Source organism: Schistocerca serialis, chromosome 2 (genome assembly GCF_023864345.2).
Source record: "Schistocerca serialis cubense isolate TAMUIC-IGC-003099 chromosome 2, iqSchSeri2.2, whole genome shotgun sequence".
Lineage (NCBI taxonomy): Eukaryota > Metazoa > Arthropoda > Insecta > Orthoptera > Acrididae > Schistocerca > Schistocerca serialis.
This window is the reverse complement of record NC_064639.1, coordinates 706,084,336-706,104,903: the sequence shown is the minus strand read 5'-3', so window position 1 is coordinate 706,104,903 and position 20,568 is coordinate 706,084,336. Positions and strand designations below refer to the sequence as shown.

Below are 20,568 nucleotides of genomic sequence, written 5' to 3'. Positions count from 1 at the left end.
AGCTTTTGCATTGTGAAAAGTAGTTGAGCCTCCGTTTTAACACTGAGTTTAACAGCCATGACATCGCATCCATCATGGATAAAATCATAGCCTGTTATACTTTGTTAGTGTTGTACACTACACATTTTTTTTGTCTGCGTAAATGTTCTGTTGATTTGTGAACAGGTGCTCCATTCCTTACAACTCTTACTCAGTGAAAACTGGTATGTTACATTTCCTGTTGATCTTCACAGCATGGTGTTGTGTAGTCACTGTGATTAAAACTATCACTGTGCTATGGAATTCATGTTATGTGTGATAAACCACTACACTGTTATTTCATTATCTCACACTTGCTTATTATTTGTCATTTTGTCTCCATGCCTGAAATTTTGTTCTTGTCATAGCTGGAAATGTGCTCTTTGTCTACAGATGTATGCATCATAATACAGAAGCTTCAGAGTTCTACCATGTCGTATATCAGATGCTTCAGGACAGGTCATTTTCACAATATTCCAAGAGTACTCTCTACAAGATGTATCTGTCACCTGTGCTGACCTAATCATTGGGAGCAGCAACACTTAGTAGACTAAATTAGAGCCATCTCATGGATAAAAGAAATGAAATTCCTCTTTTTTTCTTGTAGAAAAGATAGAAATTGATAAAATAAAGAATGAAGATATTGGTCAGCAGCAAGAATTGAGAAAGGGCGTGCTGGTGACTATTGAACTGAAGCGAATTTGGTTGTAAGATCATACAGAAAGAATGACTCCCAACAGTACCCCTTGAGCACACTTTTAACTGCTGTGTTCCTGGGAAGAGACCACTTTGAGTACTTCGTTATGCCTTTGAAAAGCAGATCTTCAAGTGCTTTTCAATTAAACATACAGCGTCACATATTGTGAAATAAGCACATGATGATGACTGTTGAGGAGTAGTACATACTGGAGGAGGGCGCCTCAGATCATTTCATTCAAGTTTTGGTAGTCAGTCACATTCAGAAAAGGGCGTGCAGTCGGTTTCTAGATTTTCGTTGTGGTTTCGCATATGTCAGTGGGGAATTTTGTGAAGACTGACCAAAACTGCTTGTTCCAAGAAACATTGCTATTGTATGCAACATGATTGAAGAGGACTGGCATTTGACTTACTATGGTTTTGAAGGCGTCCTTATCCTTATCTAAAACTACAGTACATTAGATTTTGCATGAACTTTTACCTAGATATCCTGATGCCACGGAATTATGCTGCTTACTGCAACACCACAGAAAAAAAAGAAAAATTAGAAAATAAATACTTTATTAAGAACATTCAAAGTGCCATCCCAGGAAATAGATTGGCCCTAAAAGCAAATAAGAAAATTTTTCCAAGCAGCCACTGTTAATAATGCTGTTTATTTACCTAAGTAACGTCATTACTGCATTACTTGTTTCGAACTGGCAGCTTCATCTTCAGACAATTACGTTTATATTTGTTGCTTTTTACATTAGCTGTTGGCTATTTTTTCCAACAATTAATGTAAACAACAACAACAATAAATGTAATGTAAACATGTGAACAATCAGCTGAAGATGATCATGGTGGTGTGAAACTGGGAACTGCACTATTTGTGTAAATAATTAGTATTATTAACAGTGTCTTGTTGCTGGTTTCTTCTTTGCAAGAATCAACCTGTTTTTTTGTACACAACCATGTATTTCAAAAATGTCAGGAAGAAATTATTTGTTCAAGATCCCATTAATAAGTCTGTAACTAGTTGAACTTGTGCCAACAAAAACTACTTCTCATATATTTTAAATTTTGGAATGCCAGAACGAAGCTCAGCTCAGCACAGAGACCATGCACCATCTTCTAACGCGTGTTTGAAAGACTTTTTTCCATGGCTTGGCACCTGCATCAAATGTAAGGACATTCAACACAGTACTGAGAACACAGTAGTACTGAAAAGTCTGTGAAAAAAATGACATTTTGAATGTTTTCCACCTCCACTCCTCAACTGGTGTAAAGAAAAGGTCAGAAAATTCCACTGAGGAAATGTAAGATCTGTATAACCACCTTGTAACAGAGACAAAATGTGGGTATAATCATATGAGCCAGAAACTAAGCAGCAATTTGGGTACTTCAAGATGAACTGAAATAAGCAAAAGTGGTTCATTCACTTCTGGGAAAATGTTTCATTGGTTACACCTGACTTGTTCTGATCGTTGCAAGTATGGGTAAACTTTGATGACTCATGAGCCTGATTCACATTCTTACTTAATGTCATGTACTGCCTCATCACATGATACGACAACAGCGTTCCTAGAGCATAAAATCGGAATTATAGTTTATGTGACAGGGTGTATGGGGTAACGTACCATTATGAGTTATTCAAAACACGTCTTTTTGATTGTAGCTTCATTTATGTGTACTGTCTCTTCAAAATTTTACTTTTATTTACTCATTGTGAACATTGTTTCTGTACTTAAAATGTTTTACAATAAATGTATTAAAAACTTCTGTGCAAAATTCTGCAACATTGTTAGTACAGAAGCAGTGTTCACAACACACAAATAAATGTAAATGTATGAAGATGGGCTGCCAGGCATCTTAAAATGTCATCATGGAAAAATAAATATGTGAACCGAGAACAGATAACTAGTTTATTCACCAAGTTATGGTTCCTGCTGCCATTGATGAAAGTGACACATTTCATGATTAATTAGTAACTTTTGTGTCATTGTCACATACTACCAATGTTTGCGATCTTTCATTGTGTAGCACAGACATAGGCTGTAACATGTTTGTGTTATTAATACTGATCCAGGGGTGAAAATACTCCTTCCCACATCCCTTCAAGGTAGTGTGCTGTTTCCTCAGCTCTCTGCAAGCATGTGAGTAGATGGACCATAACTTCATAGACAGACTGGAAACCTGTTTCTCTTTTGAAGCCATTTTGACTATTTTTCAACTGTGACTGTCTGAAGAAATATGTAAAATGTTTTTTAAATTACTGCTACCAGTCACAAACTTTGTCAACTATTGTATTACTTATTTATTTAGCAACATGTTTTGAGGGTTAAACCTCATCTTGAGGCTAAGTGGCATTACAAAAACAACTTTACATTAAGGTCATGCTGATATTACATAGTCTTTTTGTAAATCCTGTGATCATCTTTGTTCTTCTGGCGTGGCAGTCTTGTTGTGATGTGTTGTGGTGTATCCATTTCCGTGGCTCTCTTGGCCACCTGATTTATTGCCTGACAATTTCCTTTTGTTCCTTTATGTCAAACAAAAACTGCATTGACACTGCTGAATCCTTCCAAAACCAGGTTTTTAACGAACCAATATTGGAGTGGAAAAATGTTTCAGAGTTGGTTTGTACAAATGCAAAAGTATATAAGTTTTAAGTTAAACATTTTGAGAAATAATAAAATGTTTTTCTTTCATTATTTTTGTAGAAATTTAACACCGTAATCGTATACAACGGTGCTTAGAGGCATGATAATTGCATTATATGACCAGTGTTATTATGTATGAAACATTGTTTATACAGTAGAAACCATTTTTGAATTGAAAACTGCTCCCTTTGAGAGATAGAGTCATGAGTGAACGTGTTCCTCTTGCAAATATGCCCATTCATGACTAACACGATTCTAGATAGTGTGAGAAAGATAGTACGGCACAACGATCTCTATCGCCATCGATTTAGTTTTCTGAAATTATGTAAGTAGTCGTCACTACCTTTATGGCGAGTGATGTTGGTGCTCAAACTCATTTTAAGACACTCGTGTGCCATTGTAAGTGAAACGTAAATCCTGTATTTGCTGTTTTATCAGTTTTGACACAGATGCACCATGACCAGAAGTTTCTCAACATCCCATTAAATACACCATGTGTGACAGCTTATGCACACAAAAGTAAATTAGGATTGTCCAGGTAGTAAGTTTCCAACACTTTCAAAGCTGATAAGTAGTGGTTTACAAAATGTGGGAGCACATTAGGTCTGTGGTAAAGTTTTTAACGCACGGAGCACAGTAGCATTCAAAATTCATTATCAGCTCTGTTTGGCATTGAGATGTATGGCATGAGTAATCAGATGGAGTGGTGTTCAAACTGTTCAAGGTGAAGAATGCAGTGGCCAGCTGTCTTCCATCAGTGAGGACTCATTGAGCTGATGTGCCAGCACTTTAAGGAGGACTTTTGCTTCACAATTCAGAACTCAGAAGCCGTTGTCTCTAAATATTCCATCTCTCATTACATGAAATTGTCACAGATCACCCAAACAGGCAAAAAAACATAGAAGAAGGAATACCACTTTTGTAGTATTAACGTGCTGACTGTGATAAATTCAACAGAACCGTCACAGTTTACAAAATGTGGGATTGTTGTAATATTCCACAAACAACTAAGCAGATGCTGATGCACTGGGTTTATGGTGAATCTCCACGCAAGACCAAAAGTCATTGATATTCAGTCAGCATTGAAACTGTGCATGGCTTCTTGATGAAATGGTGCTTTAATTGTTTACTTAATTTCTAGAGGTGAAGGAATAACCGAAATTACTTATTTAGCACTCAGTATTCCAAACAAAAATGATTGCATTGCTATGGTTAACTCCATGTTGTGTATTGTATTTAATTTCTATACATAGTAATTTTCCCATACGGTAATTCTGTTCGAAATCTTGAACTATATTTTTCTGGTGCCTTGGGATGATATATGAGGGCAGTTCAATAAGTAATGCAACACATTTTTTTTCTGAAACGGGTTGTTTTATTCAGCATTGAAATACACCAGGTTATTCCCCAATCTTTTAGCTACACAACACTATTTTTCAACGTAATCTCCATTCAATGCTACGGCCTTACGCCACCTTGAAATGAGGGCCTGTATGCCTGCACGGTACCATTCCACTGGTCAATGTCGGAGCCAACGTTGTACTGCATCAATAACTTCTTCATCATCTGCGTAGTGCCTCCCACGAATTGCGTCCTTCATTGGGCCAAACATATGGAAATCCGACGGTGCGAGATCGGGGTTGTAGGGTGCATGAGGAAGAACAGTCCACTGAAGTTTTGTGAGCTCCTCTCGGGTGCGAAGGCTTGTGTGAGGTCTTGCGTTGTCATGAAGAAGGAGAAGTTCGTTCAGATTTTTGTGCCTACGAACACGCTGAAGTCGTTTCTTCAATTTCTGAAGAGTAGCACAATACACTTCAGAGTTGATCGTTTGACCCTGGGGAAGGACATCGAACAGAATAACCTCTTCAGCGTCCCAGAAGACTGTAACCATGACTTTACCAGCTGAGGGTATGGCTTTAAACTTTTTCTTGGTAGGGGAGTGGGTGTGGCGCCACTCCATTGATTGCCGTTTTGTTTCAGGTTCGAAGTGATGAACCCATGTTTCATCGCCGGTAACAATCTCTGACAAGAAATTATCACCCTCAGCCACATGACGAGCAAGCAATTCCGCACAGATGGTTCTCCTTTGCTCTTTATGGTGTTCGGTTAGACAACGAGGGACCCAGCGGGAACAAACCTTTGAATATCCCAACTGGTGAACAATTGTGACAGCACTACCAACAGAGATGTCAAGTTGAGCACTGAGTTGTTTGATGGTGATCCGTCGATCATCTCAAACGAGTGTGTTCGCACGCTCCGCCATTGCAGGAGTCACATAATGCAAGGCCGGCCCGCACGCGGGAGATCAGACAGTCTTGCTTGACCTTGCGGCGATGATGACACACACTCTTTGCCCAACGACTCACCGTGCTTTTGTCCACTGCCAGATCACCGTAGACATTCTGCAAGCGCCTATGAATATCTGAGATGCCCTGGTTTTCCGCCAAAAGAAACTCGATCACTGCCCGTTGTTTGCAGCGCACATCCGTTACAGACGCCATTTTAACAGCTCCGTACAGCGCTGCCACCTGTCGGAAGTCAATGAAACTATACGAGACGAAGCGGGAATGTTTGAAAATATTCCACAAGAAATTTCCAGTTTTTTCAACCAAAATTGGCCGAGAAAAAAAATGTGTTGCATTACTTATTGAACTGCCCTCGTATTTTCAGGAAAACGTCACTACAAACTTGCTTTAATATTCTGCATTTTTTGATGTATTGTAATCATAGATGTTTTTTTTTTTCATCAGAATGAATCCTCAGACAGCTGCACAATAATGAATCTGCAGAGAGTGTTAGTAAATTCATAGGGTGTTTTTCTATCAGAATGAAACTACAGACATAAATGAGTGAGTTCAAATAAGATATGACTGTATGTTCCCACAAATCTGGTCATTCTATCAGCAGCTTTCACAGGAGGTATGTCTACCTAGGTCCAGTGATAATGCTGTTATTGTAATGTTGAAACATAATGGAAGCACCAAACCCTAGTCATTGTCCTGATAGGATCCAGAAATCAACTGAGAGGCCCATGAAATTGTGAAAGTGTGTTTCTAAAGGAATTCTGCCCTGAGTGGCACGGTTTTTAAGATACTGAACTGGGATCTGGGAGAAGTGGGGGTTCCAGTAGGCCTACCAAATTTATATGTTCTACAATTTCTGTGAATCACTTGTGGTAAGTGCTGTGGAAAAAGAAATGAGGGGAAAAAATGAAAGGTTTTTATACTTCCTTATCTTAAGCCCTACAAAACTCCAGGACCCAGTGAAATGCCTGTCTGGTTATAGACCAGATTTGCAGCCTAGTTAGCCCCCTCTTTTAACTGCAGTACCTAGGAGAGCCCTGAAGCAAAGGATCATGTCCAGTAAATAGAAGAAAACATAGGTTGCACTCATCTTCATGAATGTCAGCAGGCATGATCCACAAAATTACCATTCAGTATCCTTGATGTCAGTTTGTTGTAGATTTTTAGAAAATATTCTGTGTTCATATGTAATTAGGTATCTCAAACAGAATGACCTCCTCCGTGCAAACCAGCACGGATCCCGAAAACATCGATCATGTGAAACGCAATTCACACATTCTTCACATGACAGCCTGAAAGCCGTGGATCAAGACAGTAATGTAGCTACAGTATTTCTTCACTCCCAAAAAGTATTTGACTCGGTACCACACCTATGCTTATTATTGAAAGTATAATTATGTGAGGTATCAAGTGAAATTTGTGACTGGATTGAGGATTCCTTGAAAGAGACAACGCAGTATGTTATCTGGGATGGAAAGTAATCGACACATGTAGAAGTAATTTCAGTTGTGCCCCAGGTCAGTGTTTTGGGACTCTTGCTGTTAATGTTGTATATTAATGATCTTGCAGACATTGTTTCGTAGTAACCTCAGGCTTTTCAGAATGTAATATTCCCTGTGTTTCACGGTTATTTTTTGGAAGTCTGGGTTTTCAGAAGCTGTAATTGTTAAATTTATGTAGTTCTCCTTGATTCTCAATTATGACTGTGTGAATCTGTGACGTAGTACTTCGAATACTTCTGTTACTGGTGGAAGTTAAATTATTTAGCTCAATATCTAATTAATTTGAAATAAATATGATGCTTCTCAGGTCAGTGTACCATATATTCTTGAAGTACAATACAATTAGCTCCTCATGATAAACAGTTCTTTTTATAGGAACGTTACCATAAAACTTATAACTCTGAATATCAAAGTGAACATTATGTGAATGAAACAATTTACAATCTTTGACCGTTATTTCCTATTGATATCAGCTTTGTTTTCATTTTCAGTAATTTTTTATTTCCTTGTGGTCAAACTCGGATAAGTCTCTTCTTTTTTTAATACAACATTGGAGTAAGCCTAAAAAATATATTGTATTCTAGCTTTGTAGAGACTATCAATAACACCTCTTTCCTCAGAAGTACATCTTCTGTACCAACAGTTTCCTCAGATGTGGTGTCCTTATGTATATTACTCCTGCCTTTCGTCAGTATAGGTATAGATTATCGATCCTGGGTATGCCTAACCTTTCCTTCTGTACCTCATATTAAATTAGGGTACAGCATCTTTCAACCACACCACCAAAATGATCAATTATGCACAGTACTTAGTTACCACATGCTCAGCTGCCTGTGAGGCAATTATTAACATAGTCCAACAGAAGGGTATTAAAGGGGCACCAATTACCACTCAGCTGTGTAGTGTGGTGGTGCTCTACAGTGCAGTAACTCGTTCAGCAATGCTCGTACATCATCCATATGGCAGGCCTAACTCAATGGGAAAAGACAGCAGCAGAATACCACAGGCAGTCTCAAAACCAATCGAAGCCTAATCACAGAATGATTTGTTGAAGTCTACAGGCAGTGTTCATGACAAGATGTTCCAGATAACACACACAGCAAGGGGGGGGGGGGGGGGGTTACATAACTGGTAGCTGTACAATGATACCGTGAATGGTTTGAAGAAAGACGCACTCACAGCAGAATCTTGAAGCTCGCATTGTTGTCAGTGATGAAGCTAGTTTCCATTTGAATGGAAGGATGAATAGACATAACATTATCTATTGGGCAAGTGACAATCCCCATCTCACTTTCAATGCATATTCTCAGAGTAAACCTAGGTTAAATGTGTGGCATGGCATTATGTGGGGATGACGTCATTGGTTCCATATTTTTTTGCACACTTCAAACATCATCTTGAGGAAATCTTATTACCCAATTTGGTCTGGTTGATGGGGTCCAGTGGAATGCCAACCTAGGTTGCCAGACATGGTGCGACTGAATTTATCGCTTTGGAATCATCTCAAGTTTGCAGGTACAGCATCACCCCCAAGAACATTAACTGACCTGCAGGGGAACATCACCAGAGCCTGTACAGAAAATTGAGCAGGGTGGCGCAGTGGTTAGCACACTGGACTCGCATTCGGGAGGACAATGATTCAAACCTGTATTTGGCCATCCTTATTTAGGTTTTCTGTGTTTTCCCTAAATCGTTTCAGGCAAATGCCGGGATGGTTCCTTTGAAAGGGCATGGCCGATTTCCTTCCCTATCCCTCCCCAATCCGAGCTTGTGCTCCATCTCTAAAAACCTTGTATAGACCTTGTAAGACCTGTACAGAAATACCAACAGCGATGTTATGGTCAGAGCTCATCAGTGTGTGTCACTGTGTTCAGATGTGTAGATATGTCATCTACAGGATGGCAGTAAGTTTGAACACTTTCTGCATTAGATATATGTGCAAACAACTGATGGCATATTGTTGTTGCATTGTTTCTGGTCATCATTGACTGATGATATAATATTTTGTTTGTACATTTAAAGCACATCTGTAGCATACTTTTGTCTCTTTGCGTTTTCACTATCTCCACTAATTACAACTTTATCCTATGGGCCAAGACTACTGAGTCATCAATGTAAACTTTGTCCTATGGGACATGACTTTTGGATCACTCACGATATTGTGTGTTGTAAATAATATAAGAGTAAGGAGACCATTCACCAAGTACAGGGTGTTTCAAAAATGACCGGTATATTTGAAACGGCAATAAAAACTAAACGAGCAGCGATAGAAATACGCCGTTTGTTGCAATATGCTTGGGACAACAGTACATTTTCAGGCAGACAAACTTTCGAAATTACAGTAGTTACAATTTTCAACAACAGATGGCGCTGCGGTCTGGGAAACTCTATAGTACGATATTTTCCACATATCCACCATGCGTAGCAATAATATGGCGTAGTCTCTGAATGAAATTACCCGAAACCTTTGACAACATGTCTGGCGGAATGGCTTCACATGCAGATGAGATGTACTGCTTCAGCTGTTCAATTGTTTCTGGATTCTGGTGGTACACCTGGTCTTTCAAGTGTCCCCACAGAAAGAAGTCACAGGGGTTCATGTCTGGCGAATAGGGAGGCCAATCCACGCCGCCTCTTGTATGTTTCGGATAGCCCAAAGCAATCACACGATCATCAAAATATTCATTCAGGAAATTAAAGACGTCGGCCATGCGATGTGGCCAGGCACCATCTTGCATAAACCACGAGGTGTTCGCAGTGTCGTCTAAGGCAGTTTGTACCGCCACAAATTCACGAAGAATGTCCAGATAGCGTGATGCAGTAATCGTTTCGGATCTGAAAAATGGGCCAATGATTCCTTTGGAAGAAATGGCGGCCCAGACCAGTACTTTTTCAGGATGCAGGGACGATGGGACTGCAACATGGGGCTTTTCGGTTCCCCATATGCGCCAGTTCTGTTTATTGACGAAGCCGTCCAGGTAAAAATAAACTTCGTCAGTAAACCAAATGCTGCCCACATGCATATCGCCGTCATCAATCCTGTGCACTATATCGTTAGCGAATGTCTCTCGTGCAGCAATGGTAGTGGCGCTGAGGGGTTGCCGCATTTGAATTTTGTATGGATAGAGGTGTAAACTCTGGCGCATGAGACGATACGTGAACGTTGGCGTCATTTGGACCCCAGCTGCAACACGGCGAACGGAAACCCGAGGCCGCTGTTGGATCACCTGCTGCACTAGCTGCGCGTTGCCCTCTGTGGTTTCCGTACGCGGTCGCCCTACCTTTCCAGCATGTTCATCCGTCACGTTCCCAGTCCATTGAAATTTTTCAAACAGATCCTTTATTGTATCACTTTTCGGTCCTTTGGTTACATTAAACCTCCGTTGAAAACTTCGTCTTGTTGCAACAACACTGTGTTCTAGGCGGTGGAATTCCAACACCAGAAAAATCCTCTGTTCTAAGGAATAAACCATGTTGTCTACAGCACACTTGCACGTTGTGAACAGCACACACTTACAGCAGAAAGACGACGTACAGAATGGCACACCCACAGGCTGCGTTGTCTTTTATATCTTTCACATCACTTGTAGCGCCATCTGTTTTTGAAAATTGTAACTACTGTAATTTCGAAAGTTTGTCTGCCTGAAAATGTACTGTTGTCCCAAGCATATTGCAACAAACGGTGTATTTCTATCGCTGCTCGTTTAGTTTTTATTGCCATTTCATATATACCAATCATTTTTGAAACACCCTGTAGTAAAAGCATTGAGTCGCCGACAGGCACACACGACAGAGAAAGAAAACTTGCTAGCTTTCGCATTAAATCCTTTGTTCACACACTGTGGCTCTACATCATGCTGGCTGGAACACAGTGCTGGCAGGTGGACTAGGGTGGGATAGTGCCTGTGTCGGATGTGTGAACGGGAGAAAAGAGAGAGGTGGGAGATAGGGAGAGTGGTTGGGGGTGGGTAGCCAGCAGCTCAGGAGGTGGCAGCAGGTTTGTTGGCTTGGTTTGAAGAAAGACATGAGGGAGGGGTGGCAGGAGTATGGGTGGGTATGTGATGCCCAAGTACTGGAACCAGTGGGGTGTGGGTGCACGATGAAGGTGACTTGGAGACATGGATTTGGAAGGGGTGACTTGGGTGGCTTACCCCCATGAACCATGGACCTTGCCGTTGGTGGGGAGGCTTGCGTGCCTCAGCGATACAGATAGCCGTACCATAGGTGCAACCACAACGGAGGGATATCTGTTCAGAGGCCAGACAAATGTGTGGTTCCTGAAGAGGGGCAGCAGCCTTTTCAGTAGTTGCAAGGGCAACAGTCTGGATGATTGACTGATCTGGCCTTGTAACACTAACCAAAACGGCCTTACTGTGCTGGTACTATGAACGGCTGAAAGCAAGGGGAAACTACGGCCGTAATTTTTCCCAAGGGCATGCAGCTTTACTGTATGGTTAAATGATGATGGCGTCCTGTTGGGTAAAATATTCCGGAGGTAAAATAATCCCCCATTCGGATCTCCGGGCGGGGACTACTCGAGAGGATGTCGTTATCAGGAGAAAAAAAACTGGCGTTCTACGGATCGGAGCGTGGAATGTCAGATCCCTTAATCGGGCAGGTAGATTAGAAAATTTAAAAAGGGAAATGGATAGGTTAAAGTTAGATATAGTGGGAATTAGTGAAGTTCGGTGGCAGGAGGAACAAGACTTCTGGTCAGGTGACTACAGGGTTATAAACACAAAATCAAATAGGGGTAATGCAGGAGTAGGTTTAATAATGTAGGTAAATAGGAATGCGGGTAAGCTACTACAAACAGCATAGTGAACGCATTATTGTGGCCAAGATAGACATGAAGCCCACGCCTACCACAGTAGTACAAGTTTATATGCCAACTAGCTCTGCAGATGATGAAGAAATTGAGGAAATGTATGATGAAATAAAAGTAATTATTCAGATAGTGAAGGGAGATGAAAATTTAATAGTCATGGGTGACTGGAATTCGTCAGTAGGAAACGGGAGAGAAGGAAACGTAGTAGGTGAACATGGATTGGGGGTAAGAAACGAAAGAGGAAGCCACCTGGTAGAATTTTGCACAGAGCACAACCTAATCATAGCTAACACTTGGTTCAAGAATCATAAAAGAAGGTTGTATACATGGAAGAATCCTGGAGGTATCAGATAGATTATATAATGGTAAGACAGAGATTTAGGAACCAGGTTTTAAATTGTAAGACATTTCCAGGGGCAGATGTGGACTCTGACCACAATCTACTGGTTATTAGCTGTAGATTAAAACTGAAGAAACTGCAAAAAGGTGGGAATTTAAGGGGATGGGACCTGGATAAACTGAAAGAACCAGAGGTTGTACAGAGTTTCAGGGAGAGCATAAGGGAACAACCGACAGGAATGGGGGAAAGAAATACAGTAGAAGAAGAATGGGTAGCTCTGAGGAATGAAGTAGTGAAGGCAGCAGAGGATCAAGTAGGTAAAAAGACGAGGGCTAGTAGAAATCCTTGGGTAACAGAAGAAATATTGAATTTAATTGATGAAAGGAGAAAATATAAAAATGCAGTAAATGAAGCAGGCAAAAAGGAATACAAATGTCTCAAAAATGAGATCGACAGGAAGTGCAAAATGGCTAAGCAGAGATGGCTAGAGGACAAATGTAAGGATGTAGAGGCTTATCTCAGTAGGGGTAAGATAGATACTGCCTACAGGAAAATTAAAGAGACCTTTGGAGAAGAGAGAGCCACTTGTATGAATATCGAGAGCTCAGATGGGAACCCAGTTCTAAGCAAAGAAGGGAAAGCTGAAAGGTGGAAGGAGTATATAGAGGGTCTATACAAGGGCGATGTACTTGAGGACAATATTATGGAAATGGAAGATACGATACTGCGTGAAGAGTTTGACAGAGCACTGAAAGACCTGAGTCGTAACAAGGCCCCGGGAATAGACAACATTCCATTAGAACTACTGACAGCCTTTGGAGAGCCAGTCCTGACAAAACTCTACCATCTGGTGAGCAAGATATATGAGACAGGCGAAATACCCTCAGACTTCAAGAAGAATATAATAATTCCAATCCCAAAGAGAGCAGGTGTTGACAGATGTGAAAATTACTGAACTATCAGTTTAATAAGTCACGGCTGCAAAATACTAACGCGAATTCTTTACAGACGAATGGAAAAACTAGTAGAAGCCGACCTCGGGGAAGATCAGTTTGGATTCCGTAGAAATATTGGAACACGTGAGGCAATACTGACCCTACGACTTATCTTAGAAGGTAGATTAAGGAAAGGCAAACCTACGTTCCTAGCATTTGTAGACTTAGAGAAAGCTTTTGATAATGTTGACTGGAATACTCTCTTTCAAATTCTGAAGGTGGCAGGAGTAAAATACAGGGAGCGAAAAGCTATATACAATTTTACAGAAACCAGATGGCAGTTATAAGAGTCGAGGGACATGAAAGGGAAGCAGTGGTTGGGGAAGGAGTGAGATAGGGTTGCAGCCTCTCCCCGATGTTGTTCAATCTGTATATTGAGCAAGCAGTAAAGGAAACAAAATAAAAATTCGGAGTAGGTATTAAAATCCATAGAGAAGAAATAAAAACTTTAAGGTTCGCAGATGACATTGTAATTCTATCAGAGACAGCAAAGGACTTGAAAGAGCAGTTGAATGGAATTGATAGTGTCTTGAAAGGAGGATATAAGATGAACATCAACAAAAGCAAAACGAGGATAATGGAATGTAGTCGAATTAAGTCGGGTGATGCTGAGGGAATTAGATTAGGAAATGAGACACTTAAAGTAGTAAAGCAGTTTTGCTATTTGGGGAGCAAAATAACTGATGATGGTCGAAGTTGAGAGGACATAAAATGTAGACTGCAATGGCAAGGAAAGCATTTCTGAAGAAGAGAAATTTGTTAACATTGAGTATAGGTTTAAGTGTCAGGAAGTCGTTTCTGAAAGTATTTGTATGGAGTGTAGCCATGTATGGAAGTGAAACATGGACGATAAATAGTTTGGACAAGAAGAGAATAGAAGCTTTCGAAATGTGGTGTTACAGAAGAATGCTGAAGATTAGATGGATAGATCACATAACTAATGAGGAAGTATTGAATAGGATTGGGGAGAAGAGAAGTTTGTGGCGCAACTTGACTAGAAGAAGGGATCGGTTGGTAGGACATGTTCTGAGGCATCAAGGGATCACCAGTTTAGTATTGGAGGGCAGCGTGGAGGGTAAAAATCGTAGAGGGAGACCAAGAGATGAATACACTAAGCAGATTCAGAAGGATGTAGGTTGCAGTAGGTACTGGGAGATGATGAAGCTTGCACAGGATAGAGTAGCATGGAGAGCTGCGTCAAACCAGTCTCAGGACTGAAGACCACAACAACAACAACTTGGGTGGAGGGTATGGGTACAGTGGGTTAATGGAAAGAGGCCAAGAGGGATACAGGAGTGAAGGATAACTTCCACCAGCATAGTTCAGAGGAACTGTTGAGTTAGAGGAGAATACAGCTGGCCCAGTTTTTGAAGCAGCAGCTGAATGTTGTCCCACTGGGAGGTCATCTTAGTTCTTACTCATAGTTTGGCAGTGGCCATTCATTCTGGTGGACAGCTGGTCAGTTGTCATACCAACATAAAAAGCTGTGCAGTGACTGCATCAGAGTTGGTGTATAACATGGCTGCTTTCTCATCTGGGCCTGCCTCTGATGGTGTAGAGTAAACCTGTGGCAGGGCAAGTAGGAAGGATGGATGGACTGGCAGGTTTTGCACCTGGGTCTCCCAGAGGTATGTGATCATTATGGCAAGGGGTTGGGAGTGGAAGTGTGATAGGGATGGACTAGCATGTTGTGTAGTTTGGATGAGTGATGGAGTACCACTTTGGGAAGGGTGGGAGGATTTTGGGTAGGATGTCCCTCATTCCTGGGCACAATGAAAGATAATCAAAGCCCTGGCAATGGATATGCTTCACTTGTTTCTGTCCAGGTATAGTGGGTGATGATGGGGTTGTTCATTTGTACCTAACAAGGGGTCATTGGAGGTTTAGAGGTATGTGAGAATATGGCACAGGAAATCTGTTTTGTGGACTAGGTGTCTTTTCGTGAAACAGACCTTCAGCATCCTGGGAAATGGAGTTCTTATCGCTGCAGATACACTGTCCGTGGGTGGCCAGGTTGCTTGGGAGAAATTTTTTCGTATGAAAGGGATGACAGCTGTCAAAATACAAATGCTGTTGATGGTTAGTGGATATTAATATGCACCTAAGTACGGATATAGCTATTGGAGAGCTGGAGCTCCATGTCCACAAAAGAGGCACATTGTGTTGAAGAGGACCAGGTGCAGCATATGGGAGAGATGTTGAGGTTGTGGAGGAGTGGGGATAGAGCGGCATGGCCCTGAGTCCAGATTGTGAAGATATCATCAATGAACCTGAACAGATGAAGGGTTTGGGGTTTTGAGAGGCTAGAATAGTGCTGTGCCTTAGCTGTGGAATTCAGTGACAGAATAGACTGTCAAGGGGAATATGATTCTGACAACAATGAAAGAAAGCCTTTACATAGTGGTATCTCATGGTAGATGGCACAGCATGCAAATGGGCGTGTGTGGTGGAGGGTACTTATGTGAGTTTGTGTTTGTGACAGTGACATTTGGAGTTGGTGTTGCAATGGTCCATGGTCCGTGACTGTTTCCTTGGTTAGGCTCAGGCAAGTAGCATGCTTTGATAGCAAAATGACTATAAGTGTTCCTGAAAACATTTTAGGCAGGCTTCTGACACGGTGGAACAGTTCTGAGTTCTTTCTTGCTGTATGGCCATGATAGTGCTCCTGTCCACTAAACAAGAGCAGTTGCAGAGTGGTACAAAGATAATAAGTTGCTGGATTGGCAGGCTGGAAATTGTTATCTGGGTCGCTTGAAAGTGTTTGGATACACTAATGTGCAGTTGCGTGCCACTTCTTGTCGTCCAGTATGCCAAGAATAGTTATTTCACACTGGGGTTTGGGAGGCCATTGGCTACATGGTGAGTATTTAAAGCTGTAAATATTAATGTGTAGATCAGGGGCGGGCAAACGTTGCACTCGGCTCATGAGCGCACAGTGTTGCACTTGTGCTGCTTGCGTGCAATCGTCGACTGGGGCAGTGTCGACAGCCGGCAGGTTGCGGTAGTTGTAGTACCAGGCTAAGCTACAGATGTTGATGTGAAGCGACCACTACGTAGTGAACATTGTATTTCAGGAACTGGAAAATGCAGAGTGATTCAAGGAAATGGAGAAGTGGAGATTTGCTATCTTTTAAAAAGGAATGGGAGAATCATTTTTTCTTCATCCAAAAACGTGAAAATTTGAAATGTTTAGTATGTGGCAGTATTCTTGCTGTTCAGCTGAAGTTAAGTATTGAACGCTATTATAATAAATTTCACAAGGACGAGTACAATTTATTGTCGGATTCTGACCAGATGGTGAACTGACTGAGCTTAAGAAGAGCGATCTGACGACACTAGATGAAACTGGCATAAGTTGATGGTGTCACAAGAGATCTGTGACTTTCTTTCATCATGTCTCTCATCTAACTGATTTAACATTTTATGGAGCATTGTTTTCAATTTTTCAGGATGACAACAATGATAGCCCAGTGGTAGTGCAAGTTATAAGATTGCACTTAATATAGCGAGAGCTGGAAAACTATTTGCAGAAGGTGAGTTTATAAAGGAGTGCATCAGTGACACTGCTGATTTATTTTGCCCACTGAATGCAAATCAGTTTCGAGCTATCACTCTTTCTCAGCGGATTGTAAGTCATTGTATAAGTGCCATGGCAGGTGACGTTTACCGTCAATTAAGGGGTGCAGTGCAGGAGTTTATTGCATTTTCCATTGCACTTGCTGAGTCCACAGATATTTCAGACACCACGCAATTAGTGATTTATGTCTGCGGCATGGACACTGCTCTGTACATAACAGAGGATTTTTTAGATATTATATCTTTAAAAAGCACGACCACTGGTGCGGTCATCCTAAAAGCCGTTGAAGAAGCTGTTGATTCAGCTGGCTTAAACTGGGAACGTTTGGTGTCAATGGCAACAGACGGAGCACCCACAATGAAAGGGGATTTGTTGGATTACTAAGAAAAAAGTTACAGCATACAGAAGAGTCATTGTACAGCATCCACTATATTTTGCACCAAGAAGTACTCTGTGCAAAAGCAGAAAAACTGGGGGACGTCATGCAAGTGGTTATTCCGGCAGTTAATTATTTGAGATCCCATGGGCCTACACATAGACAGTTTCACACATATTTAGCTGAAATTGGGGAAGAGTACAGTGACATACCATACCACAGTGAAGTCCGCTAGCTTAGCCGCGGTAATGTACTCAAAAGATTTTTTGAGCTGAGAATACCAATAAATCAGTTTTTAAAGAACAAAGGAAGGTATGACCCAAAGTTAGAAGATTCAGAGTGAGTTGCCGACCTTGCAATTTTAGTGGACATTACTGGACACATGAATGCATTGGACACAAGTTTGCAAGGAGAAAATCAGCTAATTTGTGAAGTGGCTGAAAAGGTGCAAGCTTTCACTAGCAAGCTTGAGCTGTGGGAACGACAGCTCTCATCAGGGAATGCAGTACATTTCCCTACTCTGTCTACTGTGCGAGAACAGAATTGCGAAGAATATGTTTCCGTACTTAGTGCAATAAAAGAGGAATTTCTCAAGCAATTTGGGGATATATTACATTTATCCCAAGCTTTTGAATCGTTCTCGAGACCATTTGCTGTTTCTGTAGATGATATTCATCCCAATTTACCAATGGAATTAATAGATCTACAGTGTAATTCTCATCTGAGAGACAAGTTCCTCTTAGCAAGACATGTAATAGACTTTTATCACGACTTTCCACAGCAATAATTTTATCGTCTCCATCGTGAAGCCGCGAAGATAATGTCAATGTTTGGCTCAACATACGTTTGTGAGAGATTTTTTTCTGTTATGAAAATTAATAAGCCTCGGTTAAGAGCAAACATCAGTGATGAAAATTTACGTAACTGTTTGTGTTTGTCTGTATGCAGAAATTTTGTTCCAGACATTAAACGTATTGTAAACTCCACCTGTGATAATTAAATACAACGTATCAAAAGTAATAGATACCCTTTCAAACAATGATTTCTTTCAAGCACTCCTACTAACCTTGTTCCTTCATTCAATAAAGCAAGCTAGGAAACAAAATGCATTACAGAGGAAGGAACGGAGAAGACGGTATGGTGGGGAGGGGAGAGAAGTGGGTGGCCAGCTTGCTCCTGTGTGCATGCAGAACACCTGTTAACTGCACACGTGCAGGATTCCTGCCCACCCCTAATGTAGATGGTGTCCTCATGGTGGAAAGCTCTGTGGATAAGTGTTGGATTACAAATCCAAAGTTCTGGGGTTCAGTGCTTGATTGTCCCTAGTATTTCTTCTGCTGCCCCTGACAGTGATTTGTTAATGTGAATATTGCCATGTTATGTAGTTTAGAATCCATGGGGTCCTCTATAACTGGCTGTGAAGTCTGACAGGAGGTAACAGAAAAGCAAGGACATATCACAGCTGATAGGTTGACACCTGGTAAAGTTCTGTTCTTTTCTAAATAACCTTCAAGTAAGGACAGCTTTAATTTTTTATGATAGAAAGAGAAAATGCATGGCATTAAGTCAGATGAATGGATTGTTGTACTCTACAATGTAGTCATGTGATTCACTACCAATATTAAAAATACTACTAAGTTCTTGTTATATGGAAAACTTGTATGCAGTTATAGTTGTGTGCTATTTATTGTTAATAGAGATAAAAAAAATTCTACCAAAAATATGCAAATTTCTTACTCATAGTAACTGACATCATTATGGACTTGAAGAATAAAGAGATATACTGGACTATCAAAAAGAAAATAGAAGATTAATTATATTAATTAAAAGCTTTCCATCTTATGCATGCCTGAAAAAAATTGTTTACTACATTTACATCCAGCTGGTGTTACAATACTGTGTAGCATCATATTCCACACAACTGCTCCCTCTAAATATTGCAAATTACACTTCTGCTGTTCTAGAAAGCATCTGTTCACATGTTGCATTAATTACAGTTACAGTTCATAAACCAGCTGTTACATGTGCATCTCAAAAAGATGTTAATTATTCTAATAACCATTCCAGCTTAGAGCAAATAATGGCCTTTGGTTCTTGGGAAAACAAGAATTCCAGTAATTAATTGTAAAAGGAACATAATTTACATTATATTGAAACAAAGAAGCATTTTAGGATAACACAGACCCCTACATATAAAACACACTTTGCTACAGTACTGCCAGCTCCAGTGATTAAGGCAATTGCCACAATACTGATGTAACCATCTGTGGAAGTCGGTTCTCCTTGTACTTGCAAGTGTGTGTGAGAGAATAGGTTAACTGCTAAATCTCTCATACTGAAAGAAGACAGCACCCAGTGAATCATCTCCTCCAAAATAAGATGAAGGAAATCTCAGTAAATGTAATAGAGAGAAAGAAATGAACAGCCTATCTTCCAATATGCCAGTGATGTCTGATACTGCTGATTATCTCATGATGAAGCTGTAATGAGTGAGCCACCCAGCCACACCAACCCTCTGTACTTAGTGATTCTTTCTCCATCAAAATGGAAAGGTAAAAGAAACAAATATCCCAACATTAAATGACTGTCATCATACAGGGGAATATATAAATGGCTTTAGGTTTCATGCGGATAAACTGAAGCTCCTACTGCAGGAAAAGCTACTTTCTCTACCTCTCCAAAAGATACATTTTGAAGCTTCCTGGGCACCTGTATTACCGGTGCATAAACCTCACAGAAAAGACTGCGATAACAGTGAAAGGCAGAGTAGTTGTCTTTGTCAATGTATCCTTTCATAAGCCCTATTTTCTTAACCACAATGCCATGCACTGCTGCTATCTTGCATTTAAGTATGCTCCCTAAGACCATCACCAAATGAACCGTCACATGCCTCAGATGCCTAGTGGTTGAGAAGAGCCTCTTGTCAGGAAACACACATGAAATGATGCATGTCAACATACCATCTGGATTATTCCATTGACCTTGCCTGCTCTGTGGTTATTGCAGTTGCTATGCTCCTTTGTGAGTCCTGATGAGGGATATTAACATCAGTGACAACTTCCCAATATAATGTACTTACCGCTAAAAAAAGCCTGAAAACAGACTGCTAAAATGGACCTGTGCCAAGGCAAACAGGATTGGCTGAATTTGAGAAACATGACTCTGCCGTATAACATCTTCTGAGAGCCACAGCTGCAAAGACATGCAGAACAACAAACTTAATTTTAACTGTAAAAATGATGAGATCTGCAATCGTTCTTCTTTGTATTGGAAACTCAAGCTATATGGACT

General features: G+C 40.7%; 1 protein-coding gene across 1 annotated transcript in view; it reads left to right on the top strand.

Moving 5' to 3' along the window:
• The window catches only part of LOC126457860 (phosphoribosyl pyrophosphate synthase-associated protein 2), a 135,064-nt gene that overhangs the window by 85,048 nt on the left and 29,448 nt on the right, over positions 1–20,568 (top strand). The gene's annotated exons all lie outside the window — the stretch shown is intronic.